Below are 21322 nucleotides of genomic sequence, written 5' to 3'. Positions count from 1 at the left end.
GCCTTGGTCTGCTTTCAAAGCCAGCGATTTAGCCCTGTGCTAAACAGCCCCCGTTATGGTTCGTCCGGAGATGGCAGCCATTTATCGACTTCTTAGGAAAAAACGAAACTGTTAGCCGATACAATAAAGGGGGGGGGGTTGCGGAATGAGGGGGGTAGGGGGAGATAGTTTAGTTTAGGCGAGGCCAGCGAGTGGAGGAGGAGGGACTGGGGAACTGTGTGTGTAAGCCATGTTGGATGAGTATGGTTGTTGGTTGGGGGGTTGGGGGGTTGGGGGGGGGGTTATTTATTCAGTTACGTTTACATTTGTAATTACTATTATAAAATCGTAAATGTCTTAATAAAATGTTTTTGTAAAAAAAAATTATGATCACTCTTACCCAAGTGTTCCCCACAGTCACTTGGCCCACTTGCCTCACGTCATTCCCCGGCACCACATCCAGAGATGCCCCCTTCCGCATTAGCCTGAGAACGTACTGATCAAGGAGGTTCCCAAGATCCATCCCCTTCCTTTATGCTTGTAATGTTTAATGTTTAAATAAAGGTAAAGTATTTAAAGCGTGGCTTTGGTTTTATCCCTCACCATCTGTCTTTCCAGAATAGGACATTAGCAGATGCTGGTTGCCTCAGACTGAATGTTGGAAGCTATAAAAAAAACCACAGTAGATTCTAATCTGAGAGGTCATTGGTGGAAAATAGCAGAAAGCTGGTGTAAATTGTAAATCATAGAATCCCTACTGTGCAGAAGGAGGCCATTCGGCCCATCGCGTCTGCACGACCCTCTGAAAGAGCACCGTGCCCAGGCCCACTCCCCCGCTCTATCCCCGCAACCCCACACATTGGTCACGACCAATCATTTAAAATAAAAAATTTTTTTTTTAAAGAGTATCCAATTATTTTTTTCCAATTAAGAGGCGTGTTCAATCCACCTCGCCTGCACATCTTTGGGTTGTGGGGGTGAAACCCACGCAGACATGGGGAGAATGTGCAAACTCCACGCGGACAGTGACCCAGAGCTGGGATCGAACCCGGGACCTCGGCGCCGTGAGGCAGCAGGTCTAACCCACTGTGCCACCGTGCTGCCCTCCACCATGCTGCCCTCCACCGCGCTGCCCTCCACCGCGCTGCCCTCCACTGTGCTGCCCTCCACCGTGCTGCCCTCCACCGCGCTGCCCTCCACCGTGCTGCCCTCCACCGTGCTGCCCTCCACCGCGCTGCCCTCCACCGCGCTGCCCTCCACCGCGCTGCCCTCCACCGCGCTGCCCTCCACCGCGCTGCCCTCCACCGCGCTGCCCTCCACCGCGCTGCCCTCCACCGCGCTGCCCTCCACCGCGCTGCCCTCCACCGCGCTGCCCTCCACCGCGCTGCCCTCCACCGCGCTGCCCTCCACCGTGCTGCCCTCCACCGCGCTGCCTTCCACCGCGCTGCCCACCACCGTGCTGCCCTCCACCGCGTTGCCCTCCACCGTGCTGCCCTCCACCGCGCTGTCCTCCACCGTGCTGCCCTCAACCGTGCTGCCCTCCACCGTGCTGCCCTCCACCGTGCTGCCCTCCACCGTGCTGCCCTCCACCACGCTGCCCTCCACCGCGCTGCCCTCCACCGCGCTGCCCTCCACCGTGCTGCCCTCGACCGTGCTGCCCTCGACCGTGCTGCCCTCCACCGTGCTGCCCTCCACCGCGCTGCCCTCCACCGTGCTGCCCTCCACCGCGCTGCCCTCCACCGCGCTGCCCTCCACCGCGCTGCCCTCCACCGTGCTGCCCTCCACCGCGCTGCCCTCCACCGTGCTGCCCTCCACCGCGCTGCCCTCCACCGCGCTGCACTCCACCGCGCTGCCCTCCACCGCGCTGCCCTCCACCGTGCTGCCCTCCACCGCGCTGCCCTCCACCGTGCTGCCCTCCACCGCGCTGCCCTCAACCATGCTGCCCTCCACCGCGCTGCCCTCCACCGTGCTGCCCTCCACCGCGCTGCCCTCCACCGTGCTGCCCTCCACCGCGCTGCACTCCACCGCGCTGCCCTCCACCGCGCTGCCCTCCACCGTGCTGCCCTCCACCGCGCTGCCCTCCACCACGCTGCCCTCCACCGCGCTGCCCTCCACCGCGCTGCCATCCACCGCGCTGCCCTCCACCGTGCTGCCCTCCACCGCGCTGCCCTCCACCGTGCTGCCCTCCACCGCGCTGCCCTCCACCGTGCTGCCCTCCACCGCGCTGCCCTCCACCGCGCTGCCCTCCACCTTGCTGCCCTCCACCGCGCTGCCCTCCACCGTGCTGCCCTCCACCGTGCTGCCCTCCACAGTGCTGCCCTCCACCGCGCTGCCCTCCACCGTGCTGCCCTCCACCGTGCTGCCCTCCACCGCGCTGCCCTCCACCGCGCTGCCCTCCACCGCGCTGCCCTCCACCGCGCTGCCCTCCGCGAGGGGCGAGGATTCTCCGCACTGTGGGGAGTCGCGTGCCGGTGTCGGAGCGGCGGGGCCCAGTGGCGAGGATTCTCCGCACTGCGGAGAGTCGCGTGCCGGTGTCGGAGCGGCGGGGCCCAATGGCGAGGATTCTCCGCACTGCGGGGAGTCGCGTGCCGGTGTCGGAGCGGCGGGGCTCAATGGCGAGGATTCTCCGCACTGCGGAGAGTCGCGTGCCGGTGTCGGAGCGGCGGGGCTCAATGCCGAGGATTCTCCGCACTGCGGAGAGTCGCGTGCCGGTGTCGGAGCGGCGGGGCCCAATGGCGAGGATTCTCCGCACTGCGGAGAGTCGCGTGCCGGTGTCGGAGCGGCGGGGCCCACTGGCGAGGATTCTCCGCACTGCGGAGAGTCGCGTGCCGGTGTCGGAGCGGCGGGAAACACTGGCGAGGATTCTCCGCACTGCGGGGAGTCGCGTGCCGGTGTCGGAGCGGCGGGGCCCAATGGCGAGGATTCTCCGCACTGCGGAGAGTCGCGTGCCGGTGTCGGGGCGGCGGGGCCCAATGGCGAGGATTCTCCGCACTGCGGAGAGTCGCGTGCCCGTGTCGGAGCGGCGGGGTCCAATGGCGAGGATTCTCCGCACTGCGGGGAGTCGCGTGCCGGCGTCGGAGCGGCGGGGCCCACTGGCGAGGATTCTCCGCACTGCGGGGAGTCGCGTGCCGGTGTCGGAGCGGCGGGGCCCACTGGCGAGGATTCTCCGCACTGCGGGGAGTCGCGTGCCGGTGTCGGAGCGGCGGGGCCCACTGGCGAGAATTCTCCGCACTGCGGAGAGTCGCGTGCCGGTGTCGGAGCGGCGAGGCCCACTGGCGAGGATTCTCCGCACTGCGGAGAGTCGCGTGCCGGTGTCGGAGCGGCGGGGCCCACTGGCGAGGATTCTCCGCACTGCGGGGAGTCGCGTGCCGGAGTCGGAGCGGCGGGGCCCAATGGCGAGGATTCTCCGCACTGCGGGGAGTCGCGTGCCGGAGTCGGAGCGGCGGGGCCCAATGGCGAGGATTCTCCGCACTGCGGAGAGTCGCGTGCCAGTGTCGGAGCGGCGGGGCCCAATGGCGAGGATTCTCCGCACTGCGGGGAGTCGCGTGCCTGCGTCGGAGCGGCGGGGCCCAATGGCGAGGATTCTCCGCACTGCGGGGAGTCGCGTGCCGGTGTCGGAGCGGCGGGGCCCAATGGCGAGGATTCTCCGCACTGCGGAGAGTCGCGTGCCGGCGTCGGAGCGGCGGGGACCAATGGCGAGGATTCTCCGCACTGCGGAGAGTTGCGTGCCGGTGTCGGAGCGGCGGGGCCCACTGGCGAGGATTCTCCGCACTGCGGGGAGTCGCGTGCCGGTGTCGGAGCGGCGGGGCCCACTGGCGAGGATTCTCCGCACTGCGGAGAGTCGCGTGCCGGTGTCGGAGCGGCGGGGCCCACTGGCGAGGATTCTCCGCACTGCGGGGAGTCGCGTGCCGGTGTCGGAGCGGCGGGGCCCACTGGCGAGGATTCTCCGCACCGCTGGGAGTCGCGTGCCAGCGTCGGAGCGGCGGGGCCCACTGGCGAGGATTCTACGCACTGCGGAGAGTCGCGTGCCAGCGTCGGAGCGGCGGGGCCCAATGGCGAGGATTCTCCGCACTGCGGAGAGTCGCGTGCCAGCGTCGGAGCGGCGGGGCCCACTGGCGAGGATTCTCCGCACTGCGGAGAGTCGCGTGCCGGCGTCGGAGCGGCGGGGCCCAATGGCGAGGATTCTCCGCACTGCGGAGAGTCGCGTGCCGGCGTCGGAGCGGCGGGGCCCAATGGCGAGGATTCTCCGCACTGCGGAGAGTCGCGTGCCGGTGTCGGAGCGGCGGGGCCCACTGGCGAGGATTCTCCGCACTGCGGAGAGTCGCGTGTCGGTGTCGGAGCGGCGGGGCCCAATGGCGAGGATTCTCCGCACGGCGGAGAGTCGCGTGCCGGTGTCGGAGCGGCGGGGCCCACTGGCGAGGATTCTCCGCACTGCGGAGAGTCGCGTGCCGGTGTCGGAGCGGCGGGGCCCACTGGCGAGGATTCTCCGCACTGCGGAGAGTCGCGTGCCGGTGTCGGAGCGGCGGGGCCCACTGGCGAGGATTCTCCGCACTGCGGAGAGTCGCGTGCCGGTGTCGGAGCGGCGGGGCCCACTGGCGAGGATTCTCCGCACTGCGGAGAGTCGCGTGCGCGCGTCGGAGCGGCGGGGCCCACTGGCGAGGATTCTCCGCACTGCGGAGAGTCGCGTGCCGGCGTCGGAGCGGCGGGGCCCAATGGCGAGGATTCTCCGCACTGCGGAGAGTCGCTTGCCGGTGTCGGAGCGGCGGGGCCCACTGGCGAGGATTCTCCGCACTGCGGGGAGTCGCGTGCCGATGTCGGAGCGGCGGGGCCCACTGGCGAGGATTCTCCGCACTGCGGAGAGTCGCGTGCCGGTGTCGGAGCGGCGGGGCCCACTGGCGAGGATTCTCCGCACTGCGGAGAGTCGCGTGCCGGTGTCGGAGCGGCGGGGCCCAATGGCGAGGATTCTCCGCACTGCGGGGAGTCGCGTGCCGGCGTCGGAGCGGCGGGGCCCGATGGCGAGGATTCTCCGCACTGCGGGGAGTGGCGTGCCGGCGTCGGAGCGGCGGGGCCCACTGGCGAGGATTCTCCGCATTGCGGAGAGTCGCGTGCCTGTGTCGGAGCGGCAGGACCCACTGGCGAGGATTCTCCGCACTGCGGAGAGTCGCGTGCTGGCGTCGGAGCGGCGGGGCCCACTGGCGAGGATTCTCCGCACTGCGGAGAGTCGCGTGCCGACGTCGGAGCGGCGGGGCCCACTGGCGAGGATTCTCCGTACTGCGGAGAGTCGCGTGCCGGTGTCGGAGCGGCGGGGCCCACTGGCGAGGATTCTCCGCACTGCGGAGAGTCGCGTGCCGGTGTCGGAGCGGTGGGGCCCAATGGCGAGGATTCTCCGCACTGCGGAGAGTCGCGTGCCGGTGTCGGAGCGGCGGGGCCCACTGGCGAGGATTCTCCGCACTGCGGAGAGTCGCGTGCCGGTGTCGGAGCGGCGGGGCCCAATGGCGAGGATTCTCCGCACTGCGGGGAGTCGCGTGCCGGCGTCGGAGCGGCGGGGCCCGATGGCGAGGAGTCTCCGCATTGCGGAGAGACGCCTGCCAGTGTCGGAGCGGCGGGGCCCAATGGCGAGGATTCTCCGCACTGCGGAGAGTCGCGTGCCAGTGTCGGAGCGGCGGGGCCCAATGGCGAGGATTCTCCGCACTGCGGGGAGTCGCGTGCCGGCGTCGGAGCGGCGGGGACCAATGGCGAGGATTCTCCGCACTGCGGAGAGTCGCGTGCCGGTGTCGGAGCGGCGGGGCCCACTGGCGAGGATTCTCCGCACTGCGGGGAGTCGCGTGCCGGTGTCGGAGCGGCGGGGCCCACTGGCGAGGATTCTCCGCACTGCGGAGAGTCGCGTGCCGGTGTCGGAGCGGCGGGGCCCACTGGCGAGGATTCTCCGCACTGCGGGGAGTCGCGTGCCGGTGTCGGAGCGGCGGGGCCCACTGGCGAGGATTCTCCGCACTGCGGAGAGTCGCGTGCCAGCGTCGGAGCGGCGGGGCCCAATGGCGAGGATTCTCCGCACTGCGGAGAGTCGCGTGCCAGCGTCGGAGCGGCGGGGCCCACTGGCGAGGATTCTCCGCACTGCGGAGAGTCGCGTGCCGGCGTCGGAGCGGCGGGGCCCAATGGCGAGGATTCTCCGCACTGCGGAGAGTCGCGTGCCGGCGTCGGAGCGGCGGGGCCCAATGGCGAGGATTCTCCGCACTGCGGATTATCGCGTGCCGGTGTCGGAGCGGCGGGGCCCACTGGCGAGGATTCTCCGCACTGCGGAGAGTCGCGTGTCGGTGTCGGAGCGGCGGGGCCCAATGGCGAGGATTCTCCGCACGGCGGAGAGTCGCGTGCCGGTGTCGGAGCGGCGGGGCCCACTGGCGAGGATTCTCCGCACTGTGGAGAGTCGCGTGCCGGTGTCGGAGCGGCGGGGCCCACTGGCGAGGATTCTCCGCACTGCGGAGAGTCGCGTGCCGGTGTCGGAGCGGCGGGGCCCACTGGCGAGGATTCTCCGCACTGCGGAGAGTCGCGTGCCGGTGTCGGAGCGGCGGGGCCCACTGGCGAGGATTCTCCGCACTGCGGAGAGTCGCGTGCGCGCGTCGGAGCGGCGGGGCCCGATGGCGAGGATTCTCCGCACTGCGGAGAGTCGCGTGCCGGCGTCGGAGCGGCGGGGCCCAATGGCGAGGATTCTCCGCACTGCGGAGAGTCGCTTGCCGGTGTCGGAGCGGCGGGGCCCACTGGCGAGGATTCTCCGCACTGCGGGGAGTCGCGTGCCGATGTCGGAGCGGCGGGGCCCAATGGCGAGGATTCTCCGCACTGCGGAGAGTCGCGTGCCGGTGTCGGAGCGGCGGGGCCCACTGGCGAGGATTCTCCGCACTGCGGAGAGTCGCGTGCCGGTGTCGGAGCGGCGGGGCCCAATGGCGAGGATTCTCCGCACTGCGGAGAGTCGCGTGCCGGCGTCGGAGCGGCGGGGCCCGATGGCGAGGATTCTCCGCACTGCGGAGAGACGCGTGCCGGCGTCGGAGCGGCGGGGCCCACTGGCGAGGATTCTCCGCACTGCGGAGAGACGCGTGCCGGCGTCGGAGCGGCGGGGCCCGATGGCGAGGATTCTCCGCACTGCGGAGAGTCGCGTGCCTGCGTCGGAGCGGCGGGGCCCACTGGCGAGGATTCTCCTCACTGCGGAGAGTCGCGTGTCGGCGTCGGAGCGGCGGGGCCCACTGGCGAGGATTCTCCGCACTGCGGAGAGTCGCGTGCGCGTGTCGGAGCGGCGGGGCCCACTGGCGAGGATTCTCCGCACTGCGGAGAGACGCGTGCCGGCGTCGGAGCGGCGGGGCCCGATGGCGAGGATTCTCCGCACTGCGGGGAGTCGCGTGCCGGTGTCGGAGCGGCGGGGCCCACTGGCAAGGATTCTCCGCAATGCGGAGAGTCGCGTGCTGGCGTCGTAGCGGCGGGGCCCACTGGCGAGGATTCTCCGCATTGCGGAGAGTCGCGTCCTGGCGTCGGAGCGGCGGGGCCCACTGGCGAGGATTCTCCGCACTGCGGAGAGACGCGTGCCGGCGTCGGAGCGGCGGGGCCCACTGGCGAGGATTCTCCGCACTGCGGAGAGACGCGTGCCGGCGTCGGAGCGGCGGGGCCCGATGGCGAGGATTCTCCGCACTGCGGAGAGTCGCGTGCCTGCGTCGGAGCGGCGGGGCCCACTGGCGAGGATTCTCCTCACTGCGGAGAGTCGCGTGTCGGCGTCGGAGCGGCGGGGCCCACTGGCGAGGATTCTCCGCACTGCGGAGAGTCGCGTGCGCGTGTCGGAGCGGCGGGGCCCACTGGCGAGGATTCTCCGCACTGCGGAGAGACGCGTGCCGGCGTCGGAGCGGCGGGGCCCGATGGCGAGGATTCTCCGCACTGCGGAGAGTCGCGTGCGGGCGTCGGAGCGGCGGGGCCCACTGGCGAGGATTCTCCGCACTGCGGAGAGTCGCGTGCCGGCGTCGGAGCGGCGGGGCCCACTGGCGAGGATTCTCCGCACTGCGGAGAGTCGCGTGCCGTTGTCGGAGCGGCGGGGCCCACTGGCGAGGATTCTCCGCACTGCGGAGAGTCGCGTGCCGTTGTCGGAGCGGCGGGGCCCAATGGCGAGGATTCTCCGCACTGCGGAGAGACGCGTGCCAGTGTCGGAGCGGCGGGGCCCGATGGCGAGGATTCTCCGCAGTGCGGAGAGTCGCGTGCCAACGTCGGAGCGGCGGGGCCCAATGGCGAGGATTCTCCGCACTGCGGGGAGTCGCGTGCCGGTGTCGGAGCGGCGGGGCCCACTGGCGAGGATTCTCCGCATTGCGGAGAGTCGCGTGCTGGCGTCGGAGCGGCGGGGCCCAATGGCGAGGATTCTCCGCACTGCGGAGAGTCGCGTGCCTGTGTCGGAGCGGCGGGGCCCGATGGCGAGGATTCTCCGCACTGTGGAGAGTCGCGTGCCGGCGTCGGAGCGGCGGGGCCCACTGGCGATGGTTCTCCGCACTGCGGAGAGTCGCATGCCAGTGTCGGAGCGGCGGGGCCCACTGGCGATGGTTCTCCGCACTGCGGAGAGTCGCGTGCCAGTGTCGGAGCGGCGGGGCCCGATGGCGAGGATTCTCCGCACTGCGGAGAGTCGCGTGCCAACGTCGGAGCGGCGGGGCCCAATGGCGAGGATTCTCCGCACTGCGGGGAGTCGCGTGCCGGTGTCGGAGCGGCGGGGCCCAATGGCGAGGATTCTCCGCACTGCGGAGCATCGCGTGCCAACGTCGGAGCGGCGGGGCCCGATGGCGAGGATTCTCCGCACTGCGGAGAGTCGCGTGCCAACGTCGGAGCGGCGGGGCCCACTGGCGAGGATTCTCCGCACTGCGGGGAGTCGCGTGCCGGTGTCGGAGCGGCGGGGCCCACTGGCAAGGATTCTCCGCAATGCGGAGAGTCGCGTGCTGGCGTCGTAGCGGCGGGGCCCACTGGCGAGGATTCTCCGCATTGCGGAGAGTCGCGTCCTGGCGTCGGAGCGGCGGGGCCCACTGGCGAGGATTCTCCGCACTGCGGAGAGACGCGTGCCGGCGCGGAGCGGCGGGGCCCACTGGCGAGGATTCTCCGCACTGCGGAGAGACGCGTGCCGGTGTCGGAGCCCACTGGCGAGGATTCTCCGCACTGCGGAGAGACGCGTGCCGGTGTCGGAGCGGCGGGGCCCGATGGCGAGGATTCTCCGCTCTGCGGAGAGACGCGTGCCGGCGTCGGAGCGGCGGGGCCCGATGGCGAGGATTCTCCGCACTGCGGAGAGTCGCGTGCCTGCGTCGGAGCGGCGGGGCTCACTGGCGAGGATTCTCCTCACTGCGGAGAGTCGCGTGTCGGCGTCGGAGCGGCGGGGCCCACTGGCGAGGATTCTCCGCACTGCGGAGAGTCGCGTGCGCGTGTCGGAGCGGCGGGGCCCACTGGCGAGGATTCTCCGCACTGCGGAGAGACGCGTGCCGGCGTCGGAGCGGCGGGGCCCGATGGCGAGGATTCTCCGCACTGCGGAGAGTCGGGTGCGGGCGTCGGAGCGGCGGGGCCCACTGGCGAGGATTCTCCGCACTGCGGAGAGTCGCGTGCCGGCGTCGGAGCGGCGGGGCCCACTGGCGAGGATTCTCCGCACTGCGGAGAGTCGCGTGCCGTTGTCGGAGCGGCGGGGCCCACTGGCGAGGATTCTCCGCACTGCGGAGAGTCGCGTGCCGTTGTCGGAGCGGCGGGGCCCAATGGCGAGGATTCTCCGCACTGCGGAGAGACGCGTGCCGGAGTCGGAGCGGCGGGGCCCAATGGCGAGGATTCTCCGCACTGCGGAGAGTCGCGTGCCGGTGTCGGAGCGGCGGGGCCCACTGGCGAGGATTCTCCGCACTGCGGAGAGTCGCGTGCCGGCGTCGGAGCGGCGGGGCCCAATGGCGAGGATTCTCCGCACTGCGGAGAGTCGCGTGCCGGTGTCGGAGCCCACTGGCGAGGATTCTCCGCACTGCGGGGAGTCGCGTGCCGGTGTCGGAGCGGCGGGGACCAATGGCGAGGATTCTCCGCACTGCGGAGAGACGCGTGCCGGCGTCGGGGCGGCGGGGCCCACTGGCGAGGATTCTCCGCACTGCGGAGAGTCGCGTGCGGGCGTCGGAGCGGCGGGGCCCACTGGCGAGGATTCTCCGCACTGCGGAGAGTCGCGTGCCGGCGTCGGAGCGGCGGGGCCCACTGGCGAGCATTCTCCGCACTGCGGAGAGTCGCGTGCCGTTGTCGGAGCGGCGGGGCCCACTGGCGAGGATTCTCCGCACTGCGGAGAGTCGCGTGCCGTTGTCGGAGCGGCGGGGCCCAATGGCGAGGATTCTCCGCACTGCGGAGAGACGCGTGCCGGAGTCGGAGCGGCGGGGCCCACTGGCGAGGATTCTCCGCACTGCGGAGAGTCGCGTGCCGGCGTCGGAGCGGCGGGGCCCAATGGCGAGGATTCTCCGCACTGCGGAGAGTCGCGTGCCGGTGTCGGAGCCCACTGGCGAGGATTCTCCGCACTGCGGGGAGTCGCGTGCCGGTGTCGGAGCGGCGGGGCCCACTGGCGAGGATTCTCCGCACTGCGGAGAGTCGCGTGCCGGCGTCGGAGCGGCGGGGCCCAATGGCGAGGATTCTCCGCACTGCGGAGAGTCGCGTGCCGGCGTTGGAGCGGCGGGGCCCACTGGCGAGGATTCTCCGCATTGCGGGGAGTCGCGTGCCGGTGTCGGAGCGGCGGGGCCCACTGGCGAGGATTCTCCGCACTGCGGAGAGTCGCGTGCCGGTGTCGGAGCGGCGGGGCCCACTGGCGAGGATTCTCCGCACTGCGGGGAGTCGCGTGCCGGTGTCGGAGCGGCGGGGCCCACTGGCGAGGATTCTCCGCACTGCGGAGAGTCGCGTGCGGACGTCGGAGCGGCGGGGCCCACTGGCGAGGATTCTCCGCACTGCGGAGAGTCGCGTGCCAGCGTCGGAGCGGCGGGGCCCACTGGCGAGGATTCTCCGCACTGCGGAGAGTCGCGTGCCGGCGTCGGAGCGGCGGGGCCCACTGGCGAGGATTCTCCGCACTGCGGGGAGTCGCGTGCCGGTGTCGGAGCGGCGGGGCCCACTGGCGAGGATTCTCCGCACTGCGGAGAGACGCGTGCCGGAGTCGGAGCGGCGGGGCCCACTGGCGAGGATTCTCCGCACTGCGGAGAGTCGCGTGCCGGCGTCGGAGCGGCGGGGCCCAATGGCGAGGATTCTCCGCACTGCGGAGAGTCGCGTGCCGGTGTCGGAGCCCACTGGCGAGGATTCTCCGCACTGCGGGGAGTCGCGTGCCGGTGTCGGAGCGGCGGGGACCAATGGCGAGGATTCTCCGCACTGCGGAGAGTCGCGTGCCGGTGTCGGAGCGGCGGGGCCCACTGGCGAGGATTCTCCGCACTGCGGAGAGTCGCGTGCCGGTGTCGGAGCGGCGGGGCCCACTGGCGAGGATTCTCCGCACTGCGGAGAGTCGCGTGCCAGTTTCGGAGCGGCGGGGCCCAATGGCGAGGATTCTCCGCACTGCGGAGAGACGCGTGCCGGCGTCGGAGCGGTTGGGCCCAATGGCGAGGATTCTCCGCACTGCGGAGAGTCGCGTGCCGGTGTCGGAGCGGCGGGGCACAATGGCGAGGATTCTCCGCACTGCGGAGAGTCGCGTGCCAGCGTCGGAGCGGCGGGGCCCACTGGCGAGGATTCTCCGCACTGCGGAGAGTCGCGTGCCGGGGTCGGAGCGGCGAGGCCCAATGGCGAGGATTCTCCGCACTGCGGAGAGTCGCGTGCCGGCGTCGGAGCGGCGGGGCCCACTGGCGAGGATTCTCCGCACTGAAGAGAGTCGCGTGCCGGTGTCAGAGCGGCGGGCCCCACTGGCGAGGATTCTCCGCACTGCAGGGAGTCGCGTGCCGGCGTCGGGGCGGCGGGGCCCAATGGCGAGGATTCTCCGCACTGCGGAGAGTCGCGTGCGGGCGTCGGAGCGGCGGGGCCCAATGGCGAGGATTCTCCGCACTGCGGAGAGACGCGTGCCGGTGTCGGAGCGGCGGGGCCCACTGGCGAGGATTCTCCGCACTGCGGAGAGTCGCGTGCCGGTGTCGGAGCGGCGGGGCCCACTGGCGAGGATTCGCCGCACTGCGGAGAGTCGCGTGCCGGCGTCGGAGCGGCGGGGCCAAATGGCGAGGATTCTCCGCACTGCGGGGAGTCGCGTGCCTGCGTCGGAGCGGCGGGGCCCAATGGCGAGGATTCTCCGCACTGCGGGGAGTCGCGTGCCTGCGTCGGAGCGGCGGGGCCCAATGGCGAGGATTCTCCGCACTGCGGGGAGTCGCGTGCCTGCGTCGGAGCGGCGGGGCCCAATGGCGAGGATTCTCCGCACTGCGGGGAGTCGCGTGCCGGTGTCGGAGCGGCGGGGCCCACTGGCGAGGATTCTCCGCACTGCAGGGAGTCGCGTGCCTGCGTCGGAACGGCGGGGCCCACTGGCGAGGATTCTCCGCACTGCAGGGAGTCGCGTGCTGGTGTCAGAGCGGCGGGGCCCACTGGCGAGGATTCTCCGCACTGCGGAGAGTCGCGTGCCGGCGTCGGAGCGGCGGGGCCCAATGGCGAGGGTTCTCCACACTGCGGGAAGTCGCGTGCCGGCGTCGGAGAGGCGGGGCCCAATGGCGAGGATTCTCCGCACTGCAGGGAGTCGCGTGCCGGTGTCGGAGCGGCGGGGCCCACTGGCGAGGATTCTCCGCACTGCGGGGAGTCGCGTGCCGGTGTCGGAGCGGCGGGGCCCGATGGCGAGGATTCTCCGCACTGCGGAGAGTCGCGTGCCGGTGTCGGAGCGGCGGGGCCCACTGGCGAGGATTCTCCGCACTGCGGACAGTCGCGTGCCGGCGTCGGAGCGGCGGGGCCCGATGGCGAGGATTCTCCGCACTGCGGAGAGTCGCGTGCCGGTGTCGGAGCGGCGGGGCCCACTGGCGAGGATTCTCCGCACTGCGGAGAGTCGCGTGCCGGTGTCGGAGCGGCGGGGCCCACTGGCGAGGATTCTCCGCACTGCGGAGAGTCGCGTGCCGGTGTCGGAGCGGCGGGGCCCACTGGCGAGGATTCTCCGCACTGCGGAGAGTCGCGTGCCAGTTTCGGAGCGGCGGGGCCCAATGGCGAGTATTCTCCGCACTGCGGAGAGTCGCGTGCCGGCGTCGGAGCGGCGGGGCCCAATGGCGAGGATTCTCCGCACTGCGGAGAGTCGCGTGCCGGTGTCGGAGCGGCGGGGCACAATGGCGAGGATTCTCCGCACTGCGGAGAGTCGCGTGCCAGCGTCGGAGCGGCGGGGCCCACTGGCGAGGATTCTCCGCACTGCGGAGAGTCACGTGCCGGGGTCGGAGCGGCGAGGCCCAATGGCGAGGATTCTCCGCACTGCGGAGAGTCGCGTGCCGGCGTCGGAGCGGCGGGGCCCAATGGCGAGGATTCTCCGCACTGCGGAGAGTCGCGTGCCGGCGTCGGAGCGGCGGGGCCCAATGGCGAGGATTCTCCGCACTGTGGGGAGTCGCGTGCCTGCGTCGGAGCGGCGGGGCCCAATGGCGAGGATTCTCCGCACTGCGGGGAGTCGCGTGCCTGCGTCGGAGCGGCGGGGCCCAATGGCGAGGATTCTCCGCACTGCGGGGAGTCGCGTGCCTGCGTCGGAGCGGCGGGGCCCAATGGCGAGGATTCTCCGCACTGCGGGGAGTCGCGTGCCTGCGTCGGAGCGGCGGGGCCCAATGGCGAGGATTCTCCGCACTGCGGGGAGTCGCGTGCCTGCGTCGGAGCGGCGGGGCCCAATGGCGAGGATTCTCCGCACTGCGGGGAGTCGCGTGCCGGTGTCGGAGCGGCGGGGCCCACTGGCGAGGATTCTCCGCACTGCAGGGAGTCGCGTGCCTGCGTCGGAACGGCGGGGCCCACTGGCGAGGATTCTCCGCACTGCAGGGAGTCGCGTGCTGGTGTCAGAGCGGCGGGGCCCACTGGCGAGGATTCTCCGCATTGCGGAGAGTCGCGTGCCGGCGTCGGAGCGGCGGGGCCCAATGGCGAGGGTTCTCCACACTGCGGGGAGTCGCGTGCCGGCGTCGGAGCGGCGGGGCACAATGGCGAGGATTCTCCGCACTGCAGGGAGTCGCGTGCCGGTGTCGGAGCGGCGGGGCCCACTGGCGAGGATTCTCCGCACTGCGGGGAGTCGCGTGCCGGTGTCGGAGCGGCGGGGCCCGATGGCGAGGATTCTCCGCACTGCGGAGAGTCGCGTGCCGGTGTCGGAGCGGCGGGGCCCACTGGCGAGGATTCTCCGCACTGCGGACAGTCGCGTGCCGGCGTCGGAGCGGCGGGGCCCGATGGCGAGGATTCTCCGCACTGCGGGGAGTCGCGTGCCGGTGTCGGAGCGGTGGGGCCCGATGGCGAGGATTCTCCGCACTGCGGAGAGACGCGTGCCGGTGTCGGAGCGGCGGGGCCCACTGGCGAGGATTCTCCGCACTGCGGGGAGTCGCGTGCCGGTGTCGGAGCGGCGGGGCCCACTGGCGAGGATTCTCCGCACTGTGGAGAGTCGCGTGCCGGTGTCGGAGAGGCGGGGCCCAATGGCGAGGATTCTCCGCACTGCGGGGAGACGCGTGCCGGTGTCGGAGCGGCGGGGCCCGATGGCGAGGATTCTCCGCACTGCGGGGAGTCGCGTGCCGGCGTCGGAGCGGCGGGGCCCACTGGCAAGGATTCTCCGCAATGCGGAGAGTCGCGTGCCGGCGTCGGAGCGGCGGGGCCCAATGGCGAGGATTCTCCGCATTGCGGAGAGTCGCGTGCTGGCGTCGGAGCGGCGGGGCCCACTGGCGAGGATTCTCCGCATTGCGGAGAGACGCGTGCCGGCGTCGGAGCGGCGGGGCCCAATGGCGAGGATTCTCCGCACTGCGGGGAGTCGCGTGCCGGTGTCGGAGCGGCGGGGCCCACTGGCGAGGATTCTCCGCACTGCGGGGAGTCGCGTGCCGGTGTCGGAGCGGCGGGGCCCACTGGCGAGGATTCTCCGCACTGTGGAGAGTCGCGTGCCGGTGTCGGAGAGGCGGGGCCCAATGACGAGGATTCTCCGCACTGCGGGGAGTCGCGTGCCGGTGTCGGAGCGGCGGGGCCCGATGGCGAGGATTCTCCGCACTGCGGGGAGTCGCGTGCCGGTGTCGGAGCGGCGGGGCCCACTGGCGAGGATTCTCCGCACTGTGGAGAGTCGCGTGCCGGTGTCGGAGAGGCGGGGCCCAATGGCGAGGATTCTCCGCACTGCGGGGAGTCGCGTGCCGGTGTCGGAGCGGCGGGGCCCGATGGCGAGGATTCTCCGCACTGCGGGGAGTCGCGTGCCGGTGTCGGAGCGGCGGGGCCCAATGGCGAGGATTCTCCGCACTGCGGAGAGTCGCGTGCCGGCGTCGGAGCGGCGGGGCCCACTGGCGAGGATTCTCCGCACTGCGGAGAGACGCGTGCTGGCGTCGGAGCGGCGGGGCCCACTGGCGAGGATTCTCCGCACTGCGGAGAGACGCGTGCCGGCGTCGGAGCGGCGGGGCCCAATGGCGAGGATTCTCCGCACTGCGGGGAGTCGCGTGTCGGCGTCGGAGCGGCGGGGCCCAATAGCGAGGATTCTCCGCACTGCGGGGAGTCGCGTGCCGGCGTCGGAGCGGCGGGGCCCAATGGCGAGGATTCTCCGCACTGCGGAGAGACGCGTGCCGGTGTCGGAGCGGCGGGGCCCACTGGCGAGAATTCTCCGCACTGCGGAGAGTCGCGTGCCGGCGTCGGAGCGGCGGGGCCCAATGGCGAGGATTCTCCGCACTGCGGAGAGTCGCGTGCTGGCGTCGGAGCGGCGGGGCCCACTGGCGAGGATTCTCCGCACTGCGGAGAGTCGCGTGCCAGTGTCGGAGTGGCGGGGCCCAGTGGCGAGGATTCTCCGCACTGCGGGGAGTCGCGTGCCGGCGTCGGAGCGGCGGGGCCCAATGGCGAGGATTCTCCGCACTGCGGAGAGACGCGTGCCGGTGTCGGAGCGGCGGGGCCCAGTGGCGAGGATTCTCCGCACTGCGGAGAGTCGCGTGCCGGTGTCGGAGCGGCGGGGCCCAATGGCGAGGAGTCTCCGCACTGCGGAGAGTCGCGTGCCAGTGTCGGAGCGGCGGGGCCCACTGGCGAGGATTCTCCGCACTGCGGGGAGTCGCGTGCGGGCGTCGGAGCGGCGGGGCCCAATGGCGAGGATTCTCCGCACTGCGGGGAGTCGCATGCCTGCGTCGGAGCGGCGGGGCCCAATGGCGAGGATTCTCCGCACTGCGGAGAGTCGCGTGCCGGCGTCGGAGCGGCGGGGCCCACTGGCGAGGGTTCTCCGCACTGCGGAGAGTCGCGTGCCGGTGTCGGAGCGGCGGGGCCCAATGGCGACGGTTCTCCGCACTGCGGAGAGTCGCGTGCCGGGGTCGGAGCGGCGGGGCCCACTGGCGAGGATTCTCCGCACTGCGGAGAGTCGCGTGCCGGCGTCGGAGCCCCGGGGCCCAATGGCGAGGATTCTCCGCACTGCGGAGAGTCGCGTGCCGGCGTCGGAGCGGCGGGGCCCACTGGCGAGGGTTCTCCGCACTGCGGAGAGTCGCGTGCCGGTGTCGGAGCGGCGGGGCCCAATGGCGACGGTTCTCCGCACTGCGGAGAGTCGCGTGCCGGCGTCGGAGCGGCGGGGCCCAATGGCGACGGTTCTCCGCACTGCGGAGAGTCGCGTGCCGGCGTCGGAGCGGCGGGGCCCAATGGCGAGGATTCTCCGCACTGCGGGGAGTCGCGTGCCGGTGTCGGAGCGGCGGGGCCCAATGGCGAGGATTCTCCGCACTGCGGGGAGTCGCGTGCCGGTGTCGGAGCGGCGGGGCCCAGTGGCGAGGATTCTCCGCACTGCGGGGAGTCGCGTGCCGGTGTCGGAGCGGCGGGGCCCAATGGCGAGGATTCTCCGCACTGCGGAGAGTCGCGTGCCGGTGTCGGAGCGGCGGGGCCCAATGGCGAGGATTCTCCGCACTGCGGAGAGTCGCGTGCCGGTGTCGGAGCGGCGGGGCCCAGTGGCGAGGATTCTCCGCACTGCGGGGAGTCGCGTGCCGGTGTCGGAGCGGCGGGGCCCAATGGCGAGGATTCTCCGCACTGCGGAGAGTCGCGTACCGGTGTCGGAGCTGCGGGGCCCAATGGCGAGGATTCTCCGCACTGCGGAGAGTCGCGTGCCGGTGTCAGAGCGGCGGGGCCCACTGGCGAGGATTCTCCGCACTGCGGAGAGTCGCGTGCCGGCGTCGGAGCGGCGGGGCCCACTGGCGAGGATTCTCCGCACTGCGGGGAGTCGCGTGCCGGTGTCGGAGCGGCGGGGCCCACTGGCGAGGATTCTCCGCACTGCGGAGAGTCGCGTGCCGGTGTCGGAGCGGCGGGGCCCAATGGCGAGGATTCTCCGCACTGCGGAGAGTCGCGTACCGGTGTCGGAGCGGCGGGGCCCAATGGCGAGGATTCTCCGCACTGCGGGGAGTCGCGTGCCGGTGTCGGAGCGGCGGGGTCCACTGGCGAGGATTCTCCACACTGCGGAGAGTCGCGTGCCGGTGTCGGAGCGGCGGGGCCCACTGGCGAGGATTCTCCGCACTGCGGGGAGTCGCGTGCCGGTGTCGGAGCGGCGGGGCCCAATGGCGAGGATTCTCCGCACTGCGGAGAGTCGCGTGCCAGTGTCGGAGCGGCGGGGCCCAATGGCGAGGATTCTCCGCACTGCGGAGAGTCGCGTGCCAGTGTCGGAGCGGCGGGGCCCAATGGCGAGGATTCTCCGCACTGCGGGGAGTCGCGTGCCAGTGTCGGAGCGGCGGGGCCCAATGGCGAGGATTCTCCGCACTGCGGGGAGTCGCGTGCCGGTGTCGGAGCGGCGGGGCCCGATGGCGAGGATTCTCCACACTGCGGGGAGTCGCGTGCCGGCGTCGGAGCGGCGGGGCCCAATGGAGAGGATTCTCCGCACTGCGGAGAGACGCGTGTCGGTGTCGGAGCGGCGGGGCCCATGGCGAGGATTCTCCGCACTGCGGGGAGTCGCGTGCCGGCGTCGGAGCGGCGGGGCCCAATGGCGAGGATTCTCCGCACTGCGGGGAGTCGCGTGTCGGTGTCGGAGCGGCGGGGCCCATGGCGAGGATTCTCCGCACTGCGGGGAGTCGCGTGCCGGCGTCGGAGCGGCGGGGCCCAATGGCGAGGATTCTCCGCACTGCGGGGAGTCGCGTGCCGGTGTCAGAGCGGCGGGGCCCACTGGCGAGGATTCTCCGCACTGCGGAGAGACGCATGCCGGCGTCGGAGCGGCGGGGCCCAATGGCGAGGATTCTCCGCACTGCGGGGAGTCGCGTGCCTGCGTCGGAGCGGCGGGGCCCAATGGCGAGGATTCTCCGCACTGCGGGGCGTCGCGTGCCGGCGTCGGAGCGGCGGGGCCCAATGGCGAGGATTCTCCCCACTGCGGAGAGTCGCGTGCCGGTGTCAGAGCGGCGGGGCCCACTGGCGAGGATTCTCCGCACTGCGGAGAGTCGCGTGCCGGCGTCGGAGCGGCGGGGCCCAATGGCGAGGATTCTCCGCACTACGGGGAGTCGCGTGCCGGCGTCGGAGCGGCGGGGCCCAATGGCGAGGATTCTCCGCACTGCAGGGAGTCGCGTGCCGGTGTCGGAGCGGCGGGGCCCACTGGCGAGGATTCTCCGCACTGCGGGGAGTCGCGTGCCGGTGTCGGAGCGGCGGGGCCCAATGGCGAGGATTCTCCGCACTGCGGAGAGTCGCGTGCCGGCGTCGGAGCGGCGGGGACCACTGGCGAGGATTCTCCGCACTGCGGAGAGTCGCGTGCTGGTGTCGGAGCGGCGGGGCCCACTGGCGAGGATTCTCCGCACTGCGGGGAGTCACGTGCAGGCGTCGGAGCGGCGGGGCCCAATGGCGAGGATTCTCCGCACTGCGGGGAGTCGCGTGCCGGTGTCGGAGCGGCGGGGCCCACTGGCGAGGATTCTCCGCACTGCGGAGAGTCGCGTGCCGGTGTCGGAGCGGCGGGGCCCACTGGCGAGGATTCTCCGCACTGCGGGGAGTCGCGTGCCGGTGTCGGAGCGGCGGGGCCCAATGGCGAGGATTCTCCGCACTGCGGAGAGTCGCGTGCCAGTGTCGGGGCCCAATGGCGAGGATTCTCCGCACTGCGGAGAGTCGCGTGCCAGTGTCGGAGCGGCGGGGCCCAATGGCGAGGATTCTCCGCACTGCGGGGAGTCGCGTGCCAGTGTCGGAGCGGCGGGGCCCAATGGCGAGGATTCTCCGCACTGCGGGGAGTCGCGTGCCGGTGTCGGAGCGGCGGGGCCCGATGGCGAGGATTCTCCACACTGCGGGGAGTCGCGTGCCGGCGTCGGAGCGGCGGGGCCCAATGGAGAGGATTCTCCGCACTGCGGAGAGACGCGTGTCGGTGTCGGAGCGGCGGGGCCCATGGCGAGGATTCTCCGCACTGCGGGGAGTCGCGTGCCGGCGTCGGAGCGGCGGGGCCCAATGGCGAGGATTCTCCGCACTGCGGGGAGTCGCGTGTCGGTGTCGGAGCGGCGGGGCCCATGGCGAGGATTCTCCGCACTGCGGGGAGTCGCGGTCCGGCGTCGGAGCGGCGGGGCCCAATGGCGAGGATTCTCCGCACTGCGGGGAGTCGCGTGCCGGTGTCAGAGCGGCGGGGCCCACTGGCGAGGATTCTCCGCACTGCGGAGAGACGCGTGCCGGCGTCGGAGCGGCGGGGCCCAATGGCGAGGATTCTCCGCACTGCGGGGAGTCGCGTGCCTGCGTCGGAGCGGCGGGGCCCAATGGCGAGGATTCTCCGCACTGCGGGGAGTCGCGTGCCGGCGTCGGAGCGGCGGGGCCCAATGGCGAGGATTCTCCGCACTGCGGAGAGTCGCGTGCCGGTGTCAGAGCGGCGGGGCCCACTGGCGAGGATTCTCCGCACTGCGGAGAGTCGCGTGCCGGCGTCGGAGCGGCGGGGCCCAATGGCGAGGATTCTCCGCACTGCGGGGAGTCGCGTGCCGGCGTCGGAGCGGCGGGGCCCAATGGCGAGGATTCTCCGCACTGCAGGGAGTCGCGTGCCGGTGTCGGAGCGGCGGGGCCCACTGGCGAGGATTCTCCGCACTGCGGGGAGTCGCGTGCCGGTGTCGGAGCGGCGGGGCCCAATGGCGAGGATTCTCCGCACTGCGGAGAGTCGCGTGCCGGCGTCGGAGCGGCGGGGACCACTGGCGAGGATTCTCCGCACTGCGGAGAGTCGCGTGCTGGTGTCGGAGCGGCGGGGCCCACTGGCGAGGATTCTCCGCACTGCGGGGAGTCACGTGCAGGCGTCGGAGCGGCGGGGCCCAATGGCGAGGATTCTCCGCACTGCGGGGAGTCGCGTGCCGGTGTCGGAGCGGCGGGGCCCACTGGCGAGGATTCTCCGCACTGCGGAGAGTCGCGTGCCGGCGTCGGAGCGGCGGGGCCCAATGGCGAGGATTCTCCGCACTGCGGAGAGTCGCGTGCAGGCGTCGGAGCGGCGGGGCCCACTGGCGAGGATTCTCCGCACTGCGGAGAGTCGCGTGCCGGTGTCGGAGCGGCGGGGCCCACTGGCGAGGATTCTCCGCACTGCGGAGAGTCGCGTGCCGGTGTCGGAGCGGCGGGGCCCACTGGCGAGGATTCTCCGCACAGCGGGGAGTCGCGTGCCGGTGTCGGAGCGGCGGGGCCCACTGGCGAGGATTCTCCGCACTGCGGAGAGTCGCGTGCCGGTGTCGGAGCGGCGGGGCCCACTGGCGAGGATTCTCCGCACTGCGGAGAGTCGCGTGCCGGTGTCGGAGCGGCGGGGCCCACTGGCGAGGATTCCCCGCACTGCGGGGAGTCGCGTGCTGGCGTCGGAGCGGCGGGGCCCACTGGCGAGGATTCTCCGCACTGCGGGGAGTCGCGTGCCGGTGTCGGAGCGGCGGGGCCCACTGGCGAGGATTCTCCGCACTGCGGGGAGTCGCGTGCCGGTGTCGGAGCGGCGGGGCCCACTGGTGAGGATTCTCCGCACTGCGGAGAGTCGCGTGCCGGTGTCGGAGCGGCGGGGCCCACTGGCGAGGATTCTCCGCACTGCGGGGAGTCGCGTGCCGGCGTCGGAGCGGCGGGGCCCAGTGGCGAGGATTCCCCGCACTGCGGGGAGTCGCGTGCCGGAGTCGGAGCGGCGGGGCCCAATGGCGAGGATTCTCCACACTGCGGAGAGTCGCGTCCCAGCGTCGGAGCGGCGGGGCCCAATGGCGAGGATTCTCCGCACTGCGGAGAGTCGCGTGCCGGTGTCGGAGCGGCGGGGCCCACTGGCGAGGATTCTCCGCACTGCGGGGAGTCGCGTGCCGGCGTCGGAGCGGCGGGG

The sequence above is a fragment of the Scyliorhinus torazame genome, chromosome 4 (assembly GCF_047496885.1).
Source record: "Scyliorhinus torazame isolate Kashiwa2021f chromosome 4, sScyTor2.1, whole genome shotgun sequence".
Lineage (NCBI taxonomy): Eukaryota > Metazoa > Chordata > Chondrichthyes > Carcharhiniformes > Scyliorhinidae > Scyliorhinus > Scyliorhinus torazame.
The sequence above is the reverse complement of the archived record's forward strand: the minus strand, read 5'-3'. Positions refer to the sequence as shown.